We start from the raw sequence: 14,833 nt of genomic DNA on the forward strand, positions 1-14,833 counted from the left end.
AAGAACGGCTGATGCTCCTGGCTAACATTTAGAGGTCCGAGCGAAGCCTGTAGATTTGACGCTAAGGAATGATGCAGGTAGTGGAGACACACTCCCCTCGCCCCGCTCCCCAGTTTGCCCCGCTGCCCCGTGCACAGTGCAAGCATCGATGGGGCCTTTCCATACCCTCTTCCATAAGAATGGCATCATCTGCAAGACTTTGGCTCACCAGGAAGAGATGAAGAAACTTCATCTTTACATCCCAAGCTCTGGGGTATTTTTTTGTTTTGCATCTGATTTTTGTGTAGAAGGTTTTTTGTAATTATATTTCTTAGCGAGCTTTTTGTGTGTCTTCCCTCTCTGAGAGCAATAATCATCTTGGTCTCTGCGATGCAATTTTATGATCAAGCGCTTCTGATCTTTTCAAACTTAGCTCTATTTTGTATATATATTTTTAAAGACTTGTTTACACCATAGCTGCTGTGGTGCTTAAGGAGCCCTTTGTGCTTTGTGTGTGTGGCTTTGTACCTTCGCCTCTTCCTAAATTGTGATTCTGCCTCCTCTGCTCTTTGGCTGGGTGGAGGGCAGCTTATAAGTGAAATTGTTAACATTCACTTGATCGGCTTAAAAGGACTCCTGTAGATGCAAGATGATGATGGTTATGATGTGGACACAAGTATGTGTAATAGAAGATTTGAACCCATTAAGATCTTGATCATCTTGTTATTCTTGAAACTTTGCTTAAACTCTAAATCAACTATTAAAAAGTGGTTTTTGTGTTTTACGTAGAAGATATAAACCGGTTTATCATCCTGGAAAGCACCAATCTGAATTTTACAACGTGGTTAGTGATGAGATGTTTGAGTCTTTCTGCAGGAGGAGTATAATAGAAGTCCTGGGGGAGGAGAAGGAGGATGAAGAAATATAGGTCTTAATAAGAACTGGTCAAATATACTTTATTCTTCATCTGTGGTGGTGCATTAGGAGGACAGTGGGCCTGTGTTTGTACGGTAGGGATCTGGATGAGTGGAAAGAAGAGGCTAAAGCCTTCGAGTCCTCGCTAAACTCTGCTCAGTGTGTCTGATCTGAAATCTCTTCCCTCAGGTCTCGCGTGTGAGCGGAGCGCGTGTGTGAGGGGAGTGCTGGCGCTGAAATACATAGATATAGTACAGATGACAGTTTTTATACGTGAAAACGTGGTTTCACCAGTCGGACAGCTCCTCAACCGTGGCCATTGCAATGGCTCTGCTCGACTTGTCAATCTCCGTGGAATTTCAGGGTTTTCTAAAGAAAAGACTGAACCGTTTCTAACGGTGCCGGAGTGGGTGACAGAGAGAGAGACTGTAGTTTAAAGCCACATGATTAAAAATAAGTTTCTTTAAAGCCCTGCATTCTGTTTATAAAAATAGATGGTGAACATACGGTACAACATAAAAATCCATGTGGTCCTGGAAAAAAAGTAGAAAGCACTTTAGCCTAAACCAGATGTGCGAAAGAGAGCTCCTAAACGTATTTTGTATTTTTTATTTGTGTGTGTGTGTGTTTGTGTATGTGGGAGATATTTTTGGTTCCTGCTAGGCTTCTTTGCAGCAAAGCCCCTTTCTAGAATTTACTTTCCTTTATTAGAGTTGCAGCTCGGCTTTGTGTGGGCCTCTGGGGGTTTTGGCCAGCCGTTGGCAATTTCTCTCAGACACCCAATTACCCCTGACGTCAATGCCGTCTCTCCCATCTCCCTTGGGTGCCCACATTTTTTCCTTTGTAACACTAATAGCTGACTAGCTAAGTGCCTGTTATTTCCTTGGCAGAAGATTTGATTGTGTTTTGGGCCGGATACTAAATCCAAAAACTATGTAAAAATGTCAATAGGTGAGTGCACATTGATTTCGGTTAGTCACAGTGATATTTGAGCCCCTTTGGGGGCTCTGTCTGGGGAAGTATTTTACAAGAAAGATAATATAACAGAAAATTACTGGAGCTGCACAGGTCTCTGGTGGATTTCTTAGGGGCCTGCTAAGTTTCTGTAGAATCAACAAATGCTTTATTAATCTAAATTTGCGGTTTTGTTCCTGCCTCTCTTCAGACGGTTCGGACTCGCTGGAGGAGGCTCGGCGGGAGCGGGGCGGCCAGCGGCAGAGCCCGGCCCGGCCGGGGGGCTGCGGGGAGGCCGGGGGCGGCCGCGGGCCCCCTCCTCGCCCGGCCGAGGCCTGCGGCGGCAGATAACGCGGGGGACGGAGGGGGTCCCTGACAGCTGTGCGGGGCCGGCGCTGACTGGGAGCGCCTGATAAGGGCCCGCGCGGGAGCCAGCCGCCAGCGCCGCACCGCCAGCGCACTGCGGGGCCGCGGCGACTGGCGAAGAAAGTTAAACACAACTGGTCCGGGGGCGGGAGGGAGGGCTGCGCTGGAAGATAATGGTAATTGATTGAATCAAAGTCGCAGAGCAGCCTTGTTTTTCCTCGCAATTAATTTTTTTTCTAATTTTCAGACCCAAGTATCCGAAGAGCTGAGGTTGCACCGAGCACATGCTGCACTAAAAGATAATAAGCACATGCCCTCTTCAGCTTTTTGGGGGAAATTCAGGCCAAGAAAAGGCACAATTAAATAAAATGCACCCCCCTTAAAGTTACAAGTGCACGGCTCTGAGCTCAGCGGAGCGTGCCTTTAAGGACAAGGAAAATCAATGGCTTTGTCAGGTTGCTGGGCTGTATGCTTGCCAGCTACCAGGGACGAGAAGTCAATTTTGCCCACAAAGCCAGCAGATAGTGACACCGGAGAACAGGATCGTCCGGGGACTCCAATGCATGGCGTAAGCGTGTTTCTGCAGCTCTTCTTCCTCTCCTGTCCCCCCCACAAGCTCATACCCCATAGCACCAGATGCACGTAGAGGAAAACAGAGATTCAAACCTTCGGTATTCTATACCGGTTACTCTCCAGGTTTATTTCAGCCAGTTTGGATCTTTCTCACTAGCAACCTGTCGGACAGATTTTTTTTTTTACTTTTTAAGGGATTTCCCCCAATATAGTGTTCAGGAGCCATAGTTGTTTGTGTTCTTTAAGTAAATAAAACCTTTTATACTTTTTGGTCTTTGGCAATTGCATCCACAAGCAGTAAAATCTTATGTCAGCACAGCATGTAGAGTGCAGGATACCTAATAACTAGTAAACCATTTAAAAAAGTCTTCTGCTTGATCAGACATGGTGCTTAACGTATAGTGCTGTATCCTGCCTAGTAGGTAATTAGTATTGAGGGGGGGCAAAGCCTCCCCTGTGAACCATGACACCATAGACCTCAACTGGCATTTTTTCACATTAGATTTTAATTTCTTTAGTGGAGGGTGTTTCTTTGCCTGTTCTAAAAATCATTCTCTAAGAATTAACAGACTGTATGGAGGATATTGTATATCTTAAATGGACCTTGCAAGCGCTAACAGTGTATTCTTCTTCCCATATAGACACTGTGTAGGGTGGGCAGGCAAGCAGTATTGTAGTGCCAGAGGAACAGAAATCAAATATTGGGTAGGGGAAAAAAACCTAACCTGGGGAATAAACATTAACCAGGGATTACCGCTGGTTTGCTGTTTGATTACCCACTTTTGCTGTGATTTTGTTGGTTCCCATCCTGGCTCAAGTGCAGGTGTGGATGTGATGGTAAAATGAATGGGCCTTATTGAGGTAAGACACTGTGGTTTATTTTATCATGAAGAGGCTGGGGTTTTCGCTGGAGCTCTGTCATGTTTTCCCCAAAGAGGCAACAGAGGATTTCTTTGTGCACGGGCTGAAGTTCAAGGGATTTTTCTCAACTACTGAAACGATGGAGCATTTGCTGGCTCTTTGGGCAGGAGAAGGGTATCCTGAAGACCCAAGTATTGTGGTTGTGAATCACAGCTGATATCGTATCGAACAGACTAATGGGCCCCCTCTGCCGAAGGGGCTGGTAATCTGCCTTGTCATGATCATTGGTTACGAAAGGGACAAGTCAGCTGCGAGGAAAGGCAACTTTCTTGAAGGCACCATGTAAAAAACTTTGGCCTAATGCCAACACAGCCATTGCTGATCAATTTAGGGAGGGATGTGGTTCAGATTAGAAGGTCCATGTGTGGAAAGAAGATTTTTTTTTTTTCTGTCCTTGTAGGCTTGAGAGCCTGCTGAGTTACTGCTGCTGACCTCCCATCTTTGATGTTCCAGGTTCCAGTATAATTAAATCCACAAATGTAATGAGGCCTGGTTTCTTTGGCCACTGTGAGGTGACAGACAGAGTGACACTGGCCTTATCTGCCTTAAAGATAACTGACAAAGTGCCCCTGGGCAGCCAGATTTCTTACTAGAGCACCCATTTCACCCTCCTGCGGCCTTCCAACTCTGGCCAGTGCTCTTGGCCTGTAGGCCTCGGAAGCGCTGACAGTGATGTGGAAAACAAGTGCCTAAGCGACAAGCACCACAAGGTCGTTTGGATAGAGAAAAGTGAGTAAAATTCATGGAGATAACGTGCACCCACACACCGCCTGCCCGCCTTTGTGCTCCTCCATGCTAAGGTGCATTGCTGGCAGTTGCGGCCATGGCTGCTGGTGTAAACAGGCAAACAGAACACCCTCCGAGCCACCAGCCCAGCCTGGGAGGAGCGCAGGGAAAGGACAAAATCTGTTTTTTCTGGAAACAGATTTTAAAAATGGCTCCCGTGCTAAGGGGAGATGCTGAATTTTGGGGTGTGGGTCAGTCTGTAGGACGCTGAAGCAGCAGTCACAAGCAGCTGGAGGAGCAGGCCTCTTGTGAGCAAACTCCTGAAAATAAAAAGGGGCAGGTTTTAACTTAAAAACGAAACAAAAAGCCCCCGCTGGCCGCGCAGCCCCAGGTTTTCCTGTGCCGCCTCACAGCCGGAGCGGGCGCTGGCTGCGTGAGGCACAGGGTTGCGCTGCCGCCCACCTGCCGCCACAGCGGAGCCAGCACGTCAGCACAGCCACCACGCCAGCAGAGCCACCACGCCGTGCTCCCCACGCTGAGGTGGGACCTGCGCTCCTGACCCCTGGGTGTCGCCGTGGGGTGGGCGGTGTGGGGAAGGGGGTGGCAGGGACGCAAGCCCTGGGCCCTGAGGGAAGAGGCAGTGGGGAGAGTAGGGCGCAGGTGGGGTGTGTGGTGGCTGAGGCGGGAGGCCCTGTGTGAGGGCAGGCGGGGGACGGCACTGCTGAGGAGGGAGGAAGGCTGCAGGCACTGGGGCAAGCGCCAGCATGAGGGGATGACAGGGGCTGCCCCCATGTCCCTCTCCTTTCCTGCACTGTGTCCACACTGCACCACAGAGCCTGTGCTGGTGATGGTGGGCAGCCTGCCCAAGCCTGGGCTGCCACAGTCAGAGGGCTTCGCTCGACTCAGGAAGCGGCCGGCGGCACCTGCTCTCTGCTTGCATGTTCCTCCTTCCTGCAAACGGGGCGATTTTCATCAGTCGGGCTGGAGGCAGAGGGGTAATTACACTGATTAACATAAAGCGTACGCCCTGGGCGTCCTGGACGGCCCTCCCGAGGGCTTACTCCTCCCCAGGCCCAACGTGAGGTGTTTGACTTGTGCCCAGGCGGGGTGTCCATGCTGCAGTGATGTCCCACCTGGCCACTCTGGCTGTCCCCTGGGGCTGTGGTGGCCACCTTTCCTGGAGTCCCATGAAGCAGGAGAGGTCCATGAAGCAGGAGCAAGCTGTTGCCCACTGGTCACCACTGAAAAACATTTTAAGTAGGGACATTAGTGTGGTATCTTTCTCTTTTGAGGTTCAAGCGGAGCATCAGCTGATGAACAAAGTCAAAAGGTTTGTTTAAAAAGTGACTTTTGCCTGGATTCCCATTTCTTTGCCTTTCCCAGACACGCTGTTTGGTAGGAAAGTGTATAAAGGAGGATTTCTCCCTCAAAACAGGCAGCTGTATGTTAAGATACCTTAAAAAAGAGAGTAGTTCAGAGGGAAACAGATTTCTGCACTTCTTTTGCCACATCCTAGCTTTAAAGATATAGCAGGAGATAAATAACATACTACAGGAAAAGCTGTGTGAATTCCTGTAGCAGTGAAGGTAGAAGAGTAGTAACAGGGTAGCAGCTGCTTGGGAGGTAGCAGTAGATGAAGGGGAAATGTCAGTATGGGAGGGAGCAGAAAAGGGAAGAATGGAGAGAAGTACCACCAAAATTATTTCTGTCCCTTTGGTAAGTACTTGGGACATTTACCAGCGAAACAACTCCTGCTTTTCCTGGGACATTTCCTTTTCCCTGCTTTGTTACGGGCCTGTGTGGCCTTGCAGCCCAGGTCTCCTTCCGCTCCTGGGTGTGGGTTGTGCCTAGTACCGGACAAAAGTGTCACTAAGGTATAGCATGGTCTTCAGGTGAATGTTCTGAAATTCGCGTTGTTCTTGCTGTATAATTTGCAGAGTTTCATTCAAGTCACAGCCAGAACATTATATCTGCCCTGGAGAGTAAGGAGGAAATTCACCAGGTTATTTTAAGTTTGTGCTGTGGAACCATGAAGGAACAAATCCAAGTTAAACTCAAAGGAAGATGGTCAGATTCGTTGCAAATCTTATCAGATTTATAGTTGCATTAGGAACCTCATATGAGTCTTTAAAAATGTTTTAGAATTGAAAAACCTAAAGGTTTTGAGCAAAACTCGTTATGCAAAAATGTATCAGTATGAGTATGTATCTCATATCAGTATGAGAGGGCAAGTTTGGTAAGGCATCAGTTAATTTATGTTTGAAATAGCCATGTGTACATAAATACTGTAATCTGGCAGTGTGTATAACAGTTAAGAAGCATCAGAGTTATGCTTTGTCTTTTACTTGTATGAAAATGTGTAGTAGAGTTGTGAAGTTGTTCTTTTGACTCCATTAGGGCCAAATTGAAGGAGTGTTGACTGAACAGTAGTGCCTTTCTGAAGTATGTAATCATTAATTTTTTTATTTCCTAACCTTGGGATATGCATTAAATTCGCTTAGGTCTTCTTGTAATTTTGACAAAGTTTCTTTTTTTGCCTGGATGTTCATTATGAACAGTCACTTGATTGATTGGCAAGCATTCACCCTCTCTTTTATATTGCTTTTATAGCCCCACATCGTTCTTGGTCTTGGACAAAGCAGTTGGCAAGGAGAGTGAATGTCTTCAGGGAAGAATAGACTTCGATGTTCTGACCATGGAGATGACAGAAAAGTAGAGGAAGAGATAGAAAGAGGATGGGCACAGTCTTGACATCAGGGAGGCTGATGATTGTATGCCAGAGAAAGGTTAGAATAACAGGACTAGAGATAGGAACAGAGGGTGTGAGACGGGGTGGCAACTGTCAAGAGGAAGATGAGAAATGTCAAAACAGTGTGGGGAGGGAAGAAGGGGAAAAGACTGATAAAAGGTAGAGTGGGTCCAGTAGCAGCAACTAAGAATTGGATCACAAAAGCTAGGATTGTTGACTCAGGAGAAGAAATGAGAAGTGTAAAAAGAAATTAGTAACTTCAGCAGTGGATAATATCTTTCACACTTAGAAAATCAGAAACTTAGTAGAAGGAAGAAATACATCTACTTTATTTTATTTTTCTGTGCTTTTGCCCAGGCTGTTCTGTCAAGCACTGAACACTGCTCTGCTTTCTTTTCCAACATTGGCTGCTGCCTCATTAATTCCCTGAGACACTGTCATCGAAAGGGACTTGGGAAGCAAATTTCCTGCTTCTGGGAAGCATAGCAAGATGGTATCTTCTCTGCCCAGCGATAGACAGGCTTCCAGGAGCTAGTCTGTTAGAGTTGTTTTTCTTATAAAGTATTCTCAAAAAAAAAGAGGGGAAAAAAAAGTGGTTACATTTTCTCAAATATGCCCTGCGACTTTCTTGTGGTAGCATCAAAATAACTTTGAGGAACAGTTCATAGAGAGGTGACCTCCATACGTCCCTTCCAGACTAAATTATTCTGTGATTGTTTGATCCTTCTCACAAAAAAGGAATCTGTAGCGTGATGTGAAGTTTGAGGGTTTTTTCTGGTGCAGTTTGAAAGGGCTTAATGAGCAGTGCTCTGTTCTGGCAAGGTTAAATGAGAATTAACCAGGTGATTGACTTCCACAGTAAAAACCAGAATTCCACAATCCCAATAGCAAATGTTACTTGAGTTCCCTAGGATAAATAGCTCGATTAGCTCTGCAAGACGCCCTTCTCTTGAGTTGGAGTCAGAGACCACTTTAGGACTTCCCTGCCTTTGCAGCAATACCCATGGGCTTCCAGCAAGTGAGACAGGAAAAGGCACACACGCTCCTAGTGACGGCAGCATGAGCTCATTATTTTGATTTTTGGATACGCTGGCATTGTCTCAACCGCCTGCTTTCACATTTATGGCCTTTCCAGACTACTTATCTAGATGAGAAGCGTGCTTTCCGTTCGTGCTTAGCCTTCTTCACTTATGTATGGCGTTGAGCTCAGAGCCCAGCCAAAGCGCACTGCTGCTTGGGCAGCCCCGGCATCTACTGTCAAAGGTGCAAAGGAAAGACACAAAGTGGAGGTAGCTCTCCCACACAGATCTTTACTTCTGGCAGTCCTGTTCAGTGATCCCACTATCTTCCCAATGCCTTGTGCATCAAAAATAGCTGAACTATTAGAAAATTACTCTCTCCCATGAATGAGCATGTAGGTATTTTTCTGATGAGATTAAAAAAATGACTTTTAATCTGCACCATCCCTATTAGTTTTGTCTCCAACGAATTCCTTCTTGTTAATTCATCTTGGAGTGTTTTTGAAGATTACTCAGCATCTATCAGTGCATTTTGTGGGACAATCTGTGGAAAGGACAGAACATTTGCTGAAGAGTCTTTACTGTATTTCCCCCATTAGAATTCCCTACTCAGGGCTGAGATTTCAAGAGGCTTTGAGTGAGCTGGTTGAGCCTCCTTTTGAACCCATCATGGATTTTGCTTTGTATTTATTTCCTTTAAAGTTTATTTCCTTCCTTATGGCAGCCACTTTTTGCCAAATGAGTAAGGCACTCCCGTTCTTCCTGCCTTTTGCCCCGTTTACCACCTTCCAAAAAGACTGCGGTGACTGTATGACTGCATCTCAGATTTTCCCCGGAGTGATCTCTGATTTCTTTTCAATCAGTTCATTTAATTGACCGTGTTTATTTCCCTAGCCCTTGTGGCTCCCTGAGTGCAGCTATTCGTCAGAAGCTGGATGTTAAGCATCCTTTTCATGTTTTACCTGGAGACTTTCTTAAACCATCTCATCTGTTCTTAGCATTTGGGGCTAAGCCCAAAAGGGAAGCTCTCTCAATCAAAAGGCTATCTAAATGGATAATGTGATACTCTGAGACCTGTAACAAGGAGGCAAATGTCCCAGTCCCACTGCTCCCGTGCTTATCCCACCAGACCTACGGTAGCTTTGAAGGCTTGCTTGGGCAAGGTTCCCAACGTGGATGTTTGCAAGACAGGTAACTGGAACTTGGTACGTGTACCTAGCATACTGTTTAGATGTTGAGCCTAGGCATGATGCCCACTTTGGAAAGCAGCTTTGTAGTCTATATTTGCTTGATTTAGTCCTCAGCTGTCCTCCTGAGAATGGCTGTTCACTGTGTGTTAGTGTCCAAGAGCAGGAAACGATGGAGGCAACTTTCATCAGAAAGATGAAGTAACTTGGCACTCGCTGGAGTTTGGAGGCTAAATTGCCTCTTAAAACATCATCCTTACTGCTTGTCTAAGGAGTTTCCAAGCTGTAAATAGTATGGGGAGAAGGATGCCTTTGTGTTCTGTGTTCCTCTTTTCTAGATGTTGTCTTGGTGACATTAGCTGCCTTCTTCAAAGTCTATAAAATTCTATTTGAATGCTTTTCATGCTCTAGTTTGGCATACAGCATAAAACCAAGCAAACTGACCTGAGACAAGAATACATTTTTCTCTTCAGTGACTTCTGTCTGTGTTCACTGCTAGCATCTATCTTAGCAAATACAATTTCTTGGGAACATCCTGGAGCTATTCGTTTCCAAAATATTTTTAAAAGTGACAAAGCATTATTATTTCCTAGAAAGTTTGGTCAGCTTCTTGCCTATGAATTTTTAAGTCATTGTCCTATTTTTTCCTCATGCCACTTATTTTTATACTGTCTTTTAAAAATAAACGTAGTTTAAGAGTAATTAGGGAGAAGCGCACCACATTTGAAATGTAAATAAAAGGAAGTAAATGCTACTCCAATCAGTGGTCAAATATCCAAATTTTAATCTTGACATCTGAGTTAAATAAAAAGAGATCCTTTTAAATAACTTAACATTCCCTTAATGATTCATGAAAGGTAAACTTGAAGGTTTGACTTCATTGCAATAATACCGCTAGTTTAATTCTTTATTATTTTTAAACCTGCAGACAGCATGCTGGAGTAGGTTATTTGCAGTGTATTTTTAAAGTCCATATTGAAATATTAGCCATAACTGTCTGCTGTGTATAAAAAAGGGGAGGGGGGAACGTTTGAAGTTTAATCATGCTTCTACTTACGCTCAGTCCCAGAGCAATCCTTTTTTCTGCTGCTGAGCTCAAACAGCTAGTAGCCAGGTTTGATCTGCTGCCCCATGGAGCAGTGCCCTATGTGAATTTGAAGTTTTCTCAACCCAGGAGGCCTGCAAATAAAGACTAGCCTCAGGTAGCCAGATCTCTCCTTCCCAAAGCAGCTCCTGGGGCGCTGCCTGGAGCAGTCCTCCTGAAATTGTTTCAGGCAATTGCTATAGACTATCTCCACTACTGCCCCTCTTACCCCTCCTTCCCTCTCCTCCTCTTGGCATAAGGGAGGAGTTTTGGAGTCCAGGAGTCCTATTTGACTTTAATAAAATGAAAAAAAAATAAAAAGCAGAGCAGTTTGTAGGGAACTGGCACAGACTGTGGAAACAGGAGCCACAGCAAGACAAAACCCAGTGGCCTTCAAAACTTTTTTCCCTTCTTTTTCACCACATGACTTGGAGGATGTGGACAGTAATTAAAGGACCCCCTAGCTCCTCATTTTCTGTGCCTGGTCCTTTGATCTGGTTTGTGTCGGGTAGCTATTTTCATTGTTCCTGTCTTTTCTTTTATTCTCACCCAGTCCCTTTGATGTGAGCAATGATGATCTTTAATTCCAAAATAGGAGATGGGCAGGATAGCAGTACTGGCCTTACATAATGCATCTTTCACATCTTATTTTTAAACTTGAGCATAATAGGTGTAAGTCAGAGCCCGGGGAGCATTAACCCCTTCCAGGCAGGGGAACAGCCGAGGAGGTTAAGAGCCTATCACTTTTGGTAACATCAGTCAGGTTAATCTTCTGTAGATGCCTACAGATGCATTTGCAAAAAAGATTATTATTATTATTATTTTCCTGCAAATATGATGGATCTCTAAGTATGATCTGGAGGGAGTTTGTCCTAATTGTTCCCATGTGGGAAAAATGTGCTGAGAAAGAACAGTAAAGCTAATGCAGTTATTCTGACTGGCTTCACTTGGCAGCACAGTGGGAGTGAAGCATGCTGTTTATTAGTGTATGTTAATAAACTATAAGGGACAAGCTGCGGGTGGTGGTTTATAAACTGTTAGCTCAGGTAGGATAGATGACAATATGGAGGTTATTAGTAACATTAGCAGGAGAGAAGGGCTGGAGGTTCTTATTGTTGTCTTGAAATCACAGAAGCCAGTTAAGTCCCCATGAGCTGCATCTTCATCACAGGACGTGCAAACAGAGTAGCTGCCCTCAGCCTCACCGAGCCAAGGAGGGTGGCACCCATGGCACCCTGCCCCAGGTCCTGGAGGCTGAAGCACCCTTCTGCCAGACCATCTGAATCTGAGGTGGTCCATGCAGGAGCCCCTCTGCCCTGCCATCTGGGGGGGCACCCCCTGCCAGGCTGTCCAGCGTGGCACATGCTGCACCCCTGTGCCATGCTTTTTGGGGTAGCACACATGCCACCTCGTGTCACGCCATGCAGCGCGAGGTGGCCCCCACAGCCCCAGGGAGGCAGGTGGTGCCGGCAGAGCCCCCGACCCCGGGGGGGAGCCGGGGGGCTGCCCTGGGGAGGTGCCGCATTAGCGCCGTCCCCATCTGCCTTGGCGGCGCCTCCTCCCTGCGGGCTCCAGCAACAATGGCTCCGCTTCTGCTGCCTGCGCCCTGCCCGAGCGGGCCCGCTGACATTTGCAAGGTTCAGTCGTCACAGCACAATTTGCTCAGGAAATACGCCTGGGATTGTAAATAGGTAGCCCAGAATTTTCAAACATCAGCACTCGAGGCACCCACACCCACTTTAACTCTAAATGCCATGAGGGGGAGGGCTCAGCTTTCCCCAGTGCCTCTTATTTTAGCAAGATTTGTGACTATTTGGAAATTCAGAAAATTTGAGGTCTGCTGCTCAACCACTTAAACATTAATGTTTGAGAAATTTGTCACTATTTTCCATGTTCAGAAGCGGTTCTAAATGAGTGAAAATTTAAAAAATACCCCAAAATTGTCCCTGTTTTCCTACAAGAATTAACTTGAGGCAAAATATAACAAATTTTTGGTAAGAAATAACGAAGAAGCAGTAAGGATAGCAAAGGTTAAGTGTGGTAACGGATAGAGGATAATATGCAGCTTGACGTGTCTGATTATGTTTTAGTTTAATGCCTGCCTTTTTATTTTCATTCACAAAATATATATGCATACACACCTCTATGTCTGAAACAATTTTAGATACGGATTTATACCCTCGTGACACCAGCTCTTTTAGGGGCATAAAATGTGTGTTATGTTTGTGTCGCTCTTAAAATAACAGCTGTTTATTAGATAACTTTCAGGGCGATTCTTATTATATGTTACGGTCCTGCATCAGCAAAGTACTTCAGCAGATGCCTGACTCCAGCACGTGACTGGACACGTTGGCTTTTCAGCCTGCGCTTGCTTAAACCTGGGCACATGCTTAAATACTTTGCTGAATAGGGGCCAAGACCAGATGTAGTGAATACCTATAATTAACTTTGCTAAATGGCTTACAATATGCCACTTGTTTCCATGTGTTTTTAAATTTCCCACTTGATTATCATTTCGGCTGAACTTCTGTGTGTTTGTCCTTGTCTGCAGATCTCTCTTTCTCTTTTTTATTTTTAATTCAATCAGTTCCGTTGGAATATTTCTGAGTTAGGAGTGAAGGAGGAAAAATTCTCTTCCAGTTCTTCCAGTACAGTTCGCCTTTAATACCAGCAGGTTTTTTTTAGCTGTAGTGCTCCAAGGAAATAAAGGAAGGAAAGGTTGTAGAGAGAAATAATATTTTACTGGAGCAGCTTCTAGTGTTGGAAAAAGTAGACACACTTCGGAGATCTGGCAAAGGGATGTGGAACCTGTAATCTTGTCCACTTTTTCCAACTATATCAGCTAATCTAATAATAAAAGCTTATAGGACGATGTAATTTCTTTTTTTAGACAGAGCAAAACAAACATTGAAACTGGAAAGGGGAAAGTTGGCACCAGCACATTCCTCGATGAGTACTAGAGCCTTTTCTTGAGTTGGAAAGAAAAAAATTCCTCTTTCTAAAGCAACCCTGTTTTTAGGGCTTGAGCATGCCCAGATAGCCTATAGTTAGGTTTCAGCAGTCTAATGAAGCCTGCCTTTTTTGTGATTTCACTGCACATACTCCCTGCCTGCCTTGATTGGCAGCTGGGTAGCAGACCTCTGCAGCTGTGACAATTTGCCTGAGGGAGACTGTAAGTGTCTCATTGAAACTTGCATTGTAAAATCCTCCAAAATGCCTCCCATAATATTAGGCACAGGAGAAAAACACAGGTGTGAAAAACTTTCACAGATCCCATGAGTTCAATGTCTCTTGGCAGCTTTGGTGGATTCGGTGTTATAATATAAATTTTAAACTTGCATTTACAAAAAAGAATTTGTTCCGTCTCCTGTCACAAGGAGAAGCGGTGAAAACTGCGGTGCTTGCCCCGCGCTCGCCTTCACTGGGATGATGAGGACTGGTTATCCGCCGGTGAAGCCTGTCTACCTGCCGTAACTCAGTGGCAGATTCCAGCGCGGAGAGGACACAGGTGTCCCCGCTGCTGAGGCATTTCACTGGCACAGCAGTGGTTTAGGAGCTCGTATTTTCTGAGTCAAGGCACGGTTTCATACTGTCCAAAAATCAGCACTCAGTGATTGATTCTGCTTCTGCTGAAGGAGGGATTTGAAAACCTAAGTGGAGTCTCAATGAAATCAACCTCCCTACATGTATGTAAGATTTTATCATTTTCTCCTCTTCCACTGGTTAAGTAGCTTAACGTACTACTTGTTAGCACGAGCGCATACGTGAGATGCAGCGTTGCCAGCATTACTGGAAGACACATCTCAGTTTCTGCGTGCCTGATCCCTTCGCTGGTGTGTTTGTTCCTAACCGCGTGCCTGTGTGTTACAGCAACTTTGCTTCTTACGCTTGCCATAAATGAATCTTGATATGACTGCCGCTGTAAGATCTGGCACTTCAGCAGTCTCAGTAGGGTCAACACAATATTCAGGAATTAAAGTTCTGAAGAAATGCAAGCAGCTAAATTTAGACAGAAGAAATGTGCCCGATTTGAGTGAGCTGTGGGTATGCTGATAAATGGAAGTTTCCCTGCGAGCCAGCCAGGCTTTATTTGTTGCTTAAGGGGAGGAGATTTCAGTTAAGTTGGAACATTTGATTTGCTTGCTTGAATTGTTTTTGATTAGCGACTGAGTGCAAGGTTAAGCTTTAATAACATACCCTTTGTAATAAAATCATGTTGGTGAGTGATACATGTGGCTAAAAAGATTTAGATACACTAGTCTGTTAAACAAATATAATTTGGAAACGCTCTGGAAATAAACACATAAAATGAGAAGCAAAGACAAATTTTTTTAAAAAAATATTTAACTCTTTCTAGGGC

General features: G+C 45.1%; 1 protein-coding gene across 6 annotated transcripts in view; it reads left to right on the top strand.

The window, feature by feature from the left end:
* The window catches only part of ZNF423 (zinc finger protein 423), a 274,882-nt gene that overhangs the window by 134,558 nt on the left and 125,491 nt on the right, over positions 1 to 14,833 (top strand). The window contains exon 1 of one of the 6 annotated variants that reach the window (XM_054198171.1): positions 4,700 to 4,974. The exons of the other annotated variants lie outside the window; for them this stretch is intronic. The gene's annotated coding sequence lies outside the window, so the exon portion shown is untranslated. Of the gene's footprint in view, positions 1 to 4,699; positions 4,975 to 14,833 lie in introns of those variants that run through there. 6 annotated transcript variants of the gene reach the window in all.

Source organism: Rissa tridactyla, chromosome 4 (genome assembly GCF_028500815.1).
Source record: "Rissa tridactyla isolate bRisTri1 chromosome 4, bRisTri1.patW.cur.20221130, whole genome shotgun sequence".
Lineage (NCBI taxonomy): Eukaryota > Metazoa > Chordata > Aves > Charadriiformes > Laridae > Rissa > Rissa tridactyla.